The sequence below is a fragment of the Camelus ferus genome, unplaced genomic scaffold, assembly GCF_009834535.1.
Source record: "Camelus ferus isolate YT-003-E unplaced genomic scaffold, BCGSAC_Cfer_1.0 contig3542, whole genome shotgun sequence".
Lineage (NCBI taxonomy): Eukaryota > Metazoa > Chordata > Mammalia > Artiodactyla > Camelidae > Camelus > Camelus ferus.
In genome coordinates, this window is record NW_022588850.1 from 1712 (window position 1) to 9396 (window position 7685).

At 40.5% G+C, this 7685-nt stretch overlaps 1 long non-coding RNA gene across 1 annotated transcript; it reads right to left on the reverse strand.

Moving 5' to 3' along the window:
• Nucleotides 1-403: 403 nt before the first annotated feature.
• Nucleotides 404-7196, reverse strand: LOC116662567. Its single transcript, XR_004318541.1, has 3 exons — nt 6280-7196; nt 2960-3032; nt 404-1586 (listed from the first exon to the last, which is right to left on the reverse strand). It is a non-coding gene; the product is annotated as an uncharacterized LOC116662567 (long non-coding RNA).
• Nucleotides 7197-7685: the final 489 nt, after the last annotated feature.

Consider the following 7685-nt stretch of genomic DNA (forward strand, 5'->3'; position numbering starts at 1 on the left):
GATGAAATGGAAATAAGAAAACCATTATTGGAAACGCAAGAAGAGCATGAGTTGCAAAGAAGATACAGGAAGAAGGCAAAGAGGACATCACAATCCTAAGCATGGGAGATTTTAGCAGGAAATCATAGGTGATTTTAAGCACTATCTTAAGTGAATCATCTTATATGACTGTCTGTCTGAAGCAAAAGGAGAGATGCATGGCCTAAAGTGTTTGCAAAACAAACAATCAAACAAACAAACAAACACCAAAAGGTTAAAGTTTGCTGACATATACCAAATAACCATAGATACTCAATACAAATACTCAAAGTGATGTCAAGGATCATTCAGCACGCATCAACCCAGTATGGCGGCTAGCATGTACTCAACACACTTGTATTCAGAAAACAGATGCGTGCATTAATATTCATAAATATTGATTCATAAGTGCACATCGTGACCCAAATCAAATGACGGTTTTGAATAATATTGGGTCATAGAACATGATAAAGGCTTACAAGTCTTCCAACAGAATGAACGAATGCCATATTCTACCCTACTTAGAGAAGAAATGGCATAAGAATATAGCAAAGACAAGTAGCTCTGCAAAACTGTACTAAGAGCAAACGAGACAGACAGTAAAGTGCACATTGGGATTGGTTTCACTTCTTGGAATTTCACACCCATGAAAAAAATGGATCCATGTTCTGAGAGTGTGGGTGTTTCAGCAGAAAGCAACAGAAGGATATGTATTCTGGAGTGAATGGATTTTACACAAACATGAGTTTTCTTTAGTGGGTCTCTTTGTACTGTGAACTGTTAGAAAGTTTCAAGATGTGTGAAACCGTAAACTGTAAATGAACACAATTCCTTCAGTTTGTACAGAGTAAAAAGATATGGAACAAAGGAAAGAGGGAAGAAAAAAGGACCATGGGACGCTAGTGGATTGAATCACATATCCCTTAGGAACCTCTATTTTAATGCAGCCCCTCCACCATCACTGTAAATATGCAGCAAACATTGGGGAAGGCATTTATCGGATGGAATTCCTGATGGAATGTTGGTGTGTACAGCGAGGCTTGTTGTTGCTGGTGGATCCAAGGTAACTGGGCAGAATTCTGTCGGTGGATCAGTGTGATGGAGGGGTTGCCACCCTCTGTGGAGATTGGCTTTTGTCTTTTTCTCAGGAATCTGTGTTAGTTCGAGTTACTGCTGCTGCCCTAAGACCTGAGTTTAAGGGTAAGTTTCCAGAATCTGAAAGGGCAGACAGTTGAAGATCTGCCTATCATCAGATTACTGGTGAGGCTCCGAGGTACATTCAGACTTCCCAGTCCTGTTGAAGTCAACGTTATGGGAGACAAGAAGAGAACCTGGCAGAAAAGCTGGCTGGACGGATTGAGCTGAGATGCGAACATATTGATGAGAGTTCTTCTTCTACAATGGAGAATACCAGCATGGAGACATCTCTAGAGAATACCAGGCTCGAAAGCCTTTCATGAGACCTACTGAACCTCAGTGATACTGGTAGAAATATACGGAGTGTCAACGTGCACTAGAGAAATTTACTCAATTCCCTGCTCCAAGAATGGGACCAAGATTCCTGAAGGCTAAAAGAGAAGAGATGGCAGAGTTGATAAAAGCACTCATGTTCTTGGAAGAGGTCATGAGAATCCACAGGTCCCAAGGGGCATTTACAAACCATTCAGACCAAAATGCACCAAGACCCGGTAAGCCTTTTCCCAGTTTTGGGCATAGCTATCAAGCACTTGCTCTTCCCTCCCCTGCACTAAGTCATCCATTTTAAAGGATCAGATCCTGAGCTGCAATGAAGCCAGTAGGAGAAGAGCAAGCCCCTCCTAGAATCAGAGTTCCTCCAAATTCACACACTGTGAACAACGGTGTTCTCCTTAAAGTTCAAATACTCTCGACTATAATAGATAGGCATTGAATACTTAGCTCACACGAAGAAATGATGACCTTCCCCTAGATTCAGCAAATGCTGGGTTATGAATTCTTTTTGGTGAAGGGAGTGTGGTAAGTGAGGGGAATCTTTGACTGAATTTGAATATGTATTCTGCCTCAGATTTTGTAGACAGTATAATCAAATATTAAAATCAGATAGTGAACTGAACTGTAAAAACGTGAAAGACTATAAAGACACAGGTTTTGTGGAGCGTCTTTCCCTTCTGTCAAGCCCCGGATGCACGATATCATGGGGGTGCACTGTCTTGGTTGTGTTAAATTGCTTTACCCATATATGATCGGGTGTTTAAGCGTTCTCATCAATGATAGAAGAACACCTGGTTCTCAATTGCCCAGCATAGATGCATCAGGTATCTCATAAATAAAATGCCTGTATGTGCTTATGGAATCAAGCCTAAATGTATATATTTTGTTTGGTTTATCTTCTATATTCCTAAAGGTGAATGTTACCCCTTGAAATGCCAACATTGGCCAGTATGTGTCATTGGGAGTAAAGGGAACCACATGCACAAGAGAAACCCAGGTTCTCGGCTATTTCATGGTTCCAATAGGAACTTCATATTTCTGGTTGGTGTTGGAGGCTTCAACAGTAAATAGTTGAAATATCCCCTTCAACATATTGGACAGTGATTTTACTTTCTAACTGTCTATATTTTTCTTAGAGATGACAAAATATTACAAACTTACAATTCTGGAATCTAGGTGGATTTAGTATGTTTCAAAAACTAACTTCATTTTCTTATAAATCACAAAACATGTAAACAAATTCTATTAACCTTCTTAAAAACTGCAACTGGGTTATCAACACAATGTCAAAAATTTTGTCTATGGACAAAACCTCCCACCATGTCTGTATAGAAAACAGAGCTAAACAAACATCACTTTTCTGTGAATTATATTTGGAAAGTGTTGATTTATCAATGCTCATTTGGCAGAGTACCATTGTAACTGTTGCTCCCTCACTCCCATGTACACAGCAATGTAAACAACCACTCACCCTGCCCTTGGCACAGGAAATATGCCGAAGAGGTTTCTGTTACTTCCAAAGACTGAATGAGGCCTAAGAAAACCTGGAAGCAGGAGAAGGTAATGTAGAGAATGGAAACCAGTGCAGGATCTGACCTCTGGTAATGAAGTTTCAAAGGTGAAACTCTGTTTTACTTAGATGCACACTCTCAAGCGGGCAGCACACATGGGATTGAAGGTGATGCGCTGAGTGTTAGAAGCATTCACAGCAGATGCTTGGCTGACAGAACTCAAAGCAATCAGCACAATATATCCCACCAATTGAATCTGACACCAAGATTCGAGCTGTCAAATTTGATCTAGCAGAGGCAGCAGAAAAAGTTGTATAGGGCTATGGATGATGGCACACGCAGGACTCAGGGTTCTAGAGTGCATTGTCGGTTATGGCGGCATCAAGAGAGCAAACTGAAATGTGACTTCAGTGAGAAAGCAAACAAACTTGCGTGTGAGATAGGGTTTATCAATATGTCCTATGGCCACATCCACTGCATCTTCAAGACCAGGGACAATTTGTCATTTTGCAACTAGAGAATGTGTGGGGCTAAATCAGAGATATCATGCATCTGGGCTGAGGTTACCAGGGGGCGTTGGGGTTGAAATCAGTATTAAAAGTTTTAGTATATGCTACATTCGTAAACTGGACAGGGATTATGGTCTGGTTTGAGTCAGAGGATGCCGAACAGCCCTGTGGTTGCCTTCGTGAACCCATGACACAAGGATGAGGGAACAAGGAATAGTGGTCAAATTCCACAGAGTGAGAAGATGAAGCATTTCCTTCAGCATTATCTCCCAAATGCAGAAGCTACATTTTGGATGGCACTCACATGGTACTGCACAGAGGAAATATAGGTCGGTCTGTGGGATCACTTCCAGCAAGGCCCTGAAGTAATGACATCCATACATATGGGTTCCACTGGGTGTTTCGAAGACAGGGAAGCTCTGAGAAGAAACTGGTAAACATCTGGGACATATCCCATGGAAATAAAACTTAGAAGCGCACTGGTCAGTTGGCTGTTGTTGGAAAAACACAATAAGACATACAGAAGAATGCAAAGCTGAAACTCGTAAGAAGCTTCATTTCCACTAGAGGAATGCCTGTGCACTTTCTGAACTCTGTGACGATTTTGCATAATAAAACAGAGGTTATACTAAATTGAAAATAGTATGTTTAAGGTTCACACAACAAATGCAACACCAGCAATTAGGAGATTACCAACAACACACGAGGAACAGGACATGTCATCAATGTCTAGTGGAAAATTGTTCCTCACAGAAATATCATGGAATTGTGTACACCAAAGGTCTAAGTTTTCACTTATCCAAGCCTTTTAAGTATATATTAGATACCTTATATTACTTGTCGACCATAGAGATTAAAGAAGTATAGTAAAGGAAACGGAAGTACCTTTCAGTTCCAAAAGTTGAATGCGCAAAAATAAGCTTTCAAGCACTAGACGGCAAAAACATACCAGCAGACAAGATTGAAAATGGAGGTGAGGAAACACATGAAGACAACAGTGTCCAGAATCACAAAAGGCAGAATACCAGAAAAGGGGAAGGAAACTCTAAAGAAGACAAATAAATCAGAAAACTCAATGATGAGATAATACTGGCTAAAGTCAGTCCTAAGCAGACTGATAATGCAGACGGACTCGTGAATGACTGTGAAGACAGGGGAACAGAAATCCCTCGATCGAAGAAGAAGACATAGAAAAGAAGTGCAAACCAATGCAAAACATGCGTTGAAGCTGGGGTAAGACAAAGCATGAAAGATAGGATTCATAAGAGTCCCAATGGAAAACAAAGATAAATAAAAAATTCTGAAAAGGTATTTGTAGAAAAATCACAATGAAACATGCTGAAAGCCAAGAAAGGATCATCTATACGAATTCAGGAAGGACAAAGTGTCCAAAGAAGGTGAAGAAGCAATAGACCAAAAAGCAGCTGTAGAATTCAAATAACCAAAGTTCATGATCATCCCAGTGATCTAAAATGCACCTTGAGGTAAACAACTTAGTCACAACAGAACCTCCAGAGGGGTTTCAGCTCATATCTTGGCCAAAATTTTGCAAAATAGGGAGGAGTGCCAGGACATAGGCCATATCCTGAATAAGAAAAAGCTGCAATCTAAGGTAGCCAATGCCAAATGCCCGCCATTTCTAAGAACGGCAGAGCTAGGGAATTTCACTGACCGGCAAATCTTAAAAGAATTCAGCAGTTTGAAACTGATCCTAAAACACAAGTTGAGAATAGTTAACTGAATAGAAAAGTAGCAAGATGAAATGGAAATAAGAAAACCATTATTGGAAATGCAAGAAGAGCATGAGTTGCAAAGAAGAAATAGGAAGAAGGCAAAGAGGACATCACAGTCCTAAACATGGGAGATTTTAGCAGGAAATCATAGGTGATTTTAAGCACTATCTTAAGTGAATCAGCTTATATGACTGTCTGTCTGAAGCCAAAGGAGAGATGCATGGCCTAATGTGTTTGCAAAACAAACAATCAAACAAAGAAACAAACACCAAAATGTTAAAGTTTGCTGACATATACCAAAGAACCATGATTATTCAATACAAAATACTCAAAGTGATGTCAAGGATCATTCAGCATGAATCAACCCAGTATGGCAGCTAGCATGTACTCAACACACTTGTATTCAGAAAACAGATGCGTGCACTAATATTCATAAATATTGATTCATAAGTGCATATCGTGACCGAAATCAAATGACGGTTTTGAATAATATTGGGTCATAGAACATGATAAAGGCTTACAAGTCTTCCAACAGGATGAACGAATGCCATATTCTACCCTACTTAGAGAAGAAATGGCATAAGCCTATAGCAAAGACAATTAGCTCTGCAAAACTGAACTAAGAGAAAAAGAGACAGACAGTAATGTGCACATTGGGATTGGTTTCACTTCTTGGAATTTCACACCCATGAAAATAATGGATCCATTTTCTGAGAGTGTGGGTGTTTCAGCAGAAAGCAACAGAAGGATTTGTATTCTGGGTGAATTAATATTACAAAAACGTGAGTTTCTTTAGTTGGTCTCTGTGTAATGTGAATTGTTGCAAAGTTTCAAAATGTGTGAAACCGTAAACAAAAATTGGGCACACTTCCCTCCGTTTGTTCTATGTATAAACAACTGGACCAAAGGAGAGAGGGAAGAAAAAAGGACCATGGGACGCTAGTGGATTGAATCACATTTCCCTTAGGAACCTCTATTTTAATGCAGCCCCTCGCCCATCAATGAAATAATGCAGCAAACATTGGGGACGGCAGTTACCGGATGGAATTCCAGATGGAATGTTGGTGTGTACCACAAGGCTTGTTGTGGCTGGTGGATCCAAGGTAACTGGGCAGAATTCTGTCGGTGGATCAGTTTGATGGAAGAGCTGCCACCCTCTGTGGAGATTGGCTTTGTTCTTTTGCTCGGGAAGCTGTGTAATTTCGAGTTACTGCTGCTGCTCTAAGACCTGAGTTCAAGGGTAAGTTTCCAGAATCTGAAAGGGCAGACAGTGGAAGATCTGCCTGTCATCAGATTACTGGTGAGGCTCCGAGGTACATTCAGACTTTCCAGTCCTGTTGAAGTCGACTTTATTGGAGACAAGAAGAGAAACTTGCAGAAAAGCTGGATGCACAGATTTAGCTGAGATGCGAACATATTGATGAGAGTTGTTCTGCTACAACGGACAATATCGGCATGGAGACATCTCTAGAGAATACCAGGCTCGAAATACTTTCATGAGACCTACTTGACCTCGGTGATACTGGTAGAAATTTACGGAGTGTTAACGTGAACTAGAGAAAGTTACTCAATTCCCTGCTCCAAGAACGTGTCCAAGGTTCATGACGTCTAAAAGAGAAGAGATGGCAGAGATGATAAAAGCGCTCATGTTCTTGGAAGAGGTCATGAGAATCCACAGGTCGCAAGGGGCAATTATAAACCATTCATACCAAAATGCACCAAACCCTGGTAAGCCTTTTCCCAGGTTTTGGCATAGCTATCAAGCACTTACTCTTCCCTCCCCTCCAGTCAGTCATCCATTTTAAAGGATCAGATCCTGAGCTGCAATGAAGCCAGTAGGAGAAGAGCAAGCCCCTCCTAGAATCAGAGTTCTTCCAAATTCACACTCTGTGAACAACGGTGAACTCCTTAAAGGTCAAATACTCTCGATTAAATAGATAGGAATTGAATACTTAGCTCACACAAAGAAATGATGACCTACGCCGAGATTCAGCAAATGCTGGGTTTATGTATTCTTTGGGGTGAAGGGAGTGTGGTAAGTGAGGGGAAACTTTGACTGAACTTGAATATGTATTTGGCCTCTGGTTTTTATAAAGTATAGTGGAATATTATAAGACAGATTGTGAACTGAAGTGTAAAAGTTATGAAAGACATTAAAGACACAGCTTTTGTAGAGCGTCTTATACTTCTGTCAAGACCCGGGTGCACGATATCATGGGGGTCCACACTTGGTTGTGTTAAATTCCTTTACGCAATATGATCGGATGTTTAAGCGTTCTCATCAATGATACAAGAACACCTGGTTCTCAATTGCCTAGCATACCTGCATCAGGGTTCTCATTGCTAAAATGCCTGTAGGTGCTTTTGGAATCAAGCCTAAATGTATATATATTGTTTGGTTTTTGTTGTATTTCTCTAAAGAATAATGTTACCGTTGAAATGCC